This window comes from Bos indicus x Bos taurus, chromosome 1, assembly GCF_003369695.1.
Source record: "Bos indicus x Bos taurus breed Angus x Brahman F1 hybrid chromosome 1, Bos_hybrid_MaternalHap_v2.0, whole genome shotgun sequence".
Classification (NCBI taxonomy): domain Eukaryota; kingdom Metazoa; phylum Chordata; class Mammalia; order Artiodactyla; family Bovidae; genus Bos; species Bos indicus x Bos taurus.
In genome coordinates, this window is record NC_040076.1 from 18,519,235 (window position 1) to 18,525,230 (window position 5,996).

Below are 5,996 nucleotides of genomic sequence, written 5' to 3' on the forward strand. Positions count from 1 at the left end.
TTTTAACTACTTCGTCTCTCCTGCCCTGCGGTGCATCCTTGGCCCCTCCCCTAAAAACTGGAGCCACTTTGAAAACAGTCCAGTCAGCAGCCCCACCTCCTCGCGCTCTCTTTCCATTCGCTAGCAGACTCATTTGTGTAAAATGAGACAGTTTTGCTATTAAACTCTGGCAAAAGTTGGATCCATTTGATTTTCTCAAAGATTAATGGCCACGGGGATGCCAAGTTGTGGGGCCTTTCTCTCTCTCTCTCTCTTTGTGCTATATTGCTTTATCACATGTATTGCTAGATGCAGGGCACTAGCCACTATTTAAGATGGATTGGTGGAGTGGGAGCCAAAACCTATTCGATGAATTATACGGTTTGGCAGGTTTTCCCCCACCTCGGTTCTGCAAGAAGATTACTTCCAAGCAGGGTTGTTTGACTAAATTGCCACAGGAGTAAATTGAAGAGAATATTTGAAACACAGTTTTCCCAACTGATTTTCATCTCAGTATTTCGGAATACTTGGGAATTTCCTGGACATAAAGGTATGCATTTCTTTGCAATCATCTATCAGTGAGATATGGTGCTAGAGAAGACTCTTGAGAGTCCCTTGAATTGCAAGGAGATCAAACCAGTCAATCCTATAGGAAATTGGTCCTGAATATTCATTGGAAGGATTCACGCTGAAGCTTCAATACTTCGGCCACCTGATGGGAAGAACTGACTCATTGGAAAAGACCCTGATGCTTGGAAGGATTGAGGGTAGGAGGAAAAGGGGAAGGCAGAGTATGAGATGGTTGGATGGCATCATGACTCAATGGACCTGAATTTGAGCAAACTCTGGGAGACAGTAAAGGACAGTGAGGCCTGGCTTGCTGTAGTCCATGGGGTGGTAAAGAGTCAGACACAACTGAGTGACTGAACAAGAACAAATCAGTGAGGTATGGTTAACAAACGAACTTTTCCATAACCTGATTTGGTCTTTATTGTAACAGTCCACTCAAGGATGCTAAATTTTCCTGGAGTACTGAAAAGAAGTTCATGAGAGTTTCATCTATATCTGGTCCATTATAGGAACCCTGAGGATGGTCTCATAGTGGGCTTCAGTAAGACTGATATTTTGCCATTAGGTTGCTTTCAGTGCATGAGAATTTGTTAAATAAAATCCTCTGTTTTTAGTTATTTTAAAATTCTTTGGCTTTTATAAGCCATGAGTATACTCAACACTTGTAGGACTGTTTTCTTAGGGAAAAAGTTATTTTACAGTAATGATAGATCTTACAGAATAAGACATTTTAAACACTTGGAAGGATCTTATGGAATATTAAATCCACCCTACTCAAGTAGAATCCCAAAATGATTATGATGTCTATTATTTTATTTTCCTTGCGGAACCATTAGAAATACTAGTTTATTCTAGGGTCAGGGCAATTAGCAAATCATGTAAAGAATGTGGATTTTCACCACTAGCCACAGATCCAAAAGAAAGAGTTGTTGCTAGGATTTTGATTGGAAAATGGAAAACATAAGTCCTCAAAGCCATGAAGGAATATGTAGCTCAGTCTGTAAGCCATGTCAAAGAGTGTCCCTGGGTGTGGCTATGTCAGAAAGTTGCTCTAGGGGTTCTAGAGAGGGCACTTTTTGGGGTTTCAGACTGTGGACTTCTGGTTAGGTCCTCAGGTGAAGGAAAGAAACCTAAAGAGCATTGGGGGTATCTTTAATAAAGGCACTAGTTGCTTTCATGAGAGTTCTACTCTCATGACCTAATTCCTGCCCAAAGGCCCAATCTCCTAATAACTATCATACTGAGAGGTAGAATTTCAACATGTGGATTTGGTTGGGGGGCAGGGGTGGGGATACAAACATTCAGTTCACTGCAATGGGCTACAAAGGAGATTTGTTACATTTAAGATTATTACAACTTTATATGAATATATTTGAAATGTCATTGGAATCCAATGGTAACTAATTTACTCATTCTATTACAGTTTAAAGATAGTAAATGATTCTTCTGAGGACTATCAATATCATTGGTAGGACATAATAAAATAAATATTTGAAAATGAAAAAATAAAGCTATTACAATATAACCAAATCAGCAGTAGGCACAAACTGTTATTTTATTTATTTTATTTTCTAAATAATAGTTAACAGTCACTTCCAGAAAGAGACCATTGAATCCAAGGTTTTCCTTCCAATTCTTCAGAGGTGACGCCTTGGCATCTGTTCAGGCCTATAACTGACTCAAATGCAAGGATGAACATTTGGTCAAATTCTCCCCAGATTTACTTATTCTTTTCAAACCATGTCTGTGCTATGGAATACATGACCTGCCTCATTCAAGAGCCAGTTTTACTCTCCCTCATAATTCTAGAAGCCTTAATTTTTATAGGGTTATCTTATGAGCTTCAATGTTCATAATGCTGTTTGAAATTTAATGAAGACTTATGTGTGTGCATGTTCCATTGTGTTCAACTCTGCGATCCCATGGACTGTAACCCCCCCAGTTCCTCTGTCCATGGGATTCTCTAGACAAGAATTCTGGAGTGGGTTGCCATACCCTCCTCCAGGGGATCTTCCCACCCCAGGGACTGAACCCCCTTCTCTTCCATATCCTGCCTTGGCAGGTGCCACTAGCACCATCTGTGGAGTAAAACCTGCCTTCCTATCATTTAAAGTTTAAATTCAGGAACTCTTGAGTCTGTTACACGTTTTAACCATTCAGGTGATGAGTTAGTATTTATGGAACTCCATTATTAGAAGCATATGTTATCAGATCTTAAGATTCCTATGAATTTATATGAATATGTAATTAAATATCAACTCAGTGGATTGAAATTTCCTTTTAGTGCCTCTTTATTAATTGAAAGCAATGCATTCAGTACTGCTGTTACCAATTTATCATGGGCCAATACTTTTTACTCTAATCTTTGCTGAAATACTAAATCTGATCTCAATATACATTGATACAAACAAGCAAAATTGAGGTAATTAAAGCAAAAAAAAAAAAAAAAACCATATAAGCTAAAGTCATCCTTACTTCAAGTGTCCAGCTTGAATTCTCTAGGTGTGTAATTGACAAACTCCTTTCTGTGTATTGAAATATGGAAAAATTACTTGGCTAAGAGAATCATTAATCTAGATTTAATATGATCTTGGGCAAGTTTCTTCATTTTTTTGGTTTTGACTTTTAAAATATAAAAAGAGAATGAATTGAAGTTCTGTGCTCCCTGACTGGTTGGCATTCTGGCCCAGAAAGGTTTATTTCACAAAATTTTCAAATCTTAATCTTTATGTTTACCAAGAATTATCCCCAACCAAGATAAGTAGTGATGTATATAATTGCTGTTGTTCAGTCACCAGTCATGTCTGATTCTTTGCAACCCAATGGACTGCAGCACACCAAGCCTCCCTGTCCCACACCATCTCCTGAAATTTGCCCAAGTTCATGTCCATTGCATCAGCGATGCCATCCAGTCATCTCATCCTCTGACACTCTCTTCTTCTCAGTTTCAGTCTCAATTCAGTTGCTCAGTTGTGTCTCACTATTTGCGACACCCAGGACTTTAGTACGCCAGGCTTTCCTGTCCATCACCAACTCCCAGACCTTGCTCAAACTCATGCCTATCAAGTTGGTGATACCACCCAACCATCTTATCTTCTGACATCTACTTCTCCTCCTGCCTTCCATCTTTCCCAGCATCAGGGTCTTTTCCAATGAGTCAGTTCTTTGTATCATGTGACCAAAGTATTGGAGCTTCAGCATCAGTGCTTCCAATGAATACTCAGGACTGATTTCCTTTAGCATTCACTGGTTTGATCTCCTTGCAGTCCAAGGGATTCTCAAGAATCTTCTGCGACACCACAGTTCAAAAGCATCAATTCTTCAGCATTCAACTTTCTTTATGGTCCAACTCTCACATCCATACATGACTACTGGAAAAACCTTAGCTTTGACTATATGGACCTTTGTCGGCAAAGTAATGTCTCTGCTTTTTAATATGCTGTCTAGGTTGGTCATAGCTTTTCTTCCAAGGAGCAAGTGTCTTTTAATTTCATAGCTGCAGTCACCATCTGCAGTGATTTTTGAGCCCAAGAAAAGAAAGTCTGTCACTGTTTCCATTGTTTCCCCATCTATTTGCCATGAAGTGATGGGACCAGATGCCATGATCTTAGTTTTCTGAATGTTGAGTTTTAAGCCAGCTTTTTCACTTTCCTCTTTCACTTTCATCAAGAGACTCTTCAGTTCTTCTTCACTTTCTGGTATAACGGTAGTGCCATCTGCATATCTGAGGTTATTGATATTTCTCCCTGAAATCTTGATTCCAACTTGTGCTTCATCCAGCCTGGCATTTCCCATGTGTACTCTATATAAAAGTTAAATAAGCAGGGTGACAATATATAGCCTTGACATACTCCTTTCCCAATTTTGAACCAGTCCATTGTTCCATGTCTCATTCTAACTGTTGCTTCTTGAACTGCATACAGATTTCTCAGGAGGCAGGTCAGGTGGTCTGGTGCTCCCATCTCTTGAAGAATTATCCAGTTTGTTGTGATCCACATAGTCAAAGGCTTTGGTGTAGTCAGTAAAGCAGAAGTAGATGTTTTTCTGGAACCCTCTTGCTTTTTTGATGATTCATCGGATGTTGGCAATTTGAGCTCTGGTTCCTCTGACTTTTATAAATCCAGCTTGAACATCTGGAAATTTCTCAGTTCATGTACTGTTGAAGCCTGGCTTGGAGAATTTTGAGCATTAATTTACTAGCATGTGAGATGAGTGCAATTGTGCAGTAGTTTGTGTACTCTTTGGTATTGCCTTTCTTTGGGATTGGAATGAAAATTAACCTTTTCCAGTCCTGTGGCCACTGCTGAGTTTTCCAGATTTGCTGGCATATTGAATGCAGCACTTTAACATCATTATCTTTTAGGACTTAAAATAGCTCATTTGGAATTCAATCACCTCCATTAGCTGTTCGTAGTGATGCTTCCTAAGGCCCACTTGACTTTGAACTCCAGATGTCTGGCTCTACATCTGGCTCTGGGATGTCTTCTCCTTCTACCGTCATCTTTCCCAGCATCAGGGACTTTTCCAATGAGTCAGCTTTTTGTATCAGTTGACCAAAATACTAGAGTTTCAGCTTTAGCATCTGTCCTCCCAACAAGTTCAGGGTTGATTTCCCTTAGGATTTTCTGGTCTGCTCTTCTTGCCATCCAAGGGATTCTTGGGAGTCTTTTCCAGCACTGCAGTTCAAAGGCATCAATTCGTTGGGACTCCACCTTCATTATGGTCTTTCTCTCACAACCATACGTAGCCACTGGGAAGACTACAGCCTTGACTATATGGACTTTTGTTGGCAGAGCAATGTCTCTGCTTTTCAACACCCTGTTGAGGTTTGTCATAGCTTTCCTGCCAAGGAGCAGTCATCTTCTGATTTCATGGCTACAGTCATGATCCTCAGTGATTTCAGAGCCCAAGAAGAGGAAGTCTGTCACTGCTCCCTCCTTTTCCCCTTCTATTTGCCATGAAGTAACAGGGCCAGATATGGCCACATTGGTTTTCCAAATTTATACAGATGGAAGTTAAATTTTTCAGTATCAATAAATTCATAAAGTTCTTTTCCCCACATATTTTTATCAATATTTACTGAAAGAACAATTGTTATTATGTGGGGTCATGGAATAATATGTTTAGTAAAATTCCAGCATCACAGTCATAGAGATAGAGAATCACTAAAGCATAATACATTATCTCTAAAGTTCCTTTCAGCTTTACAACCCGTTCTCTCTAAAGTTAGGAAACTCTAACACTTCTCTTCCTTCCTTCAACTTTTCTTTCTGCTTCCCTCCCTCCTTTACTCTCTCTATTAAAAAAAAAAATCCAGTGTCAATTTACAATGAGTGGATACACCCCATCATTTGATTTCCAAGTTAATCAGAAGATAGGAGTCCTGGAAAATTTTCCTACGATCTTTTGAATATATTGCAGTTGCCACATAAATTGAAAATCCAAAC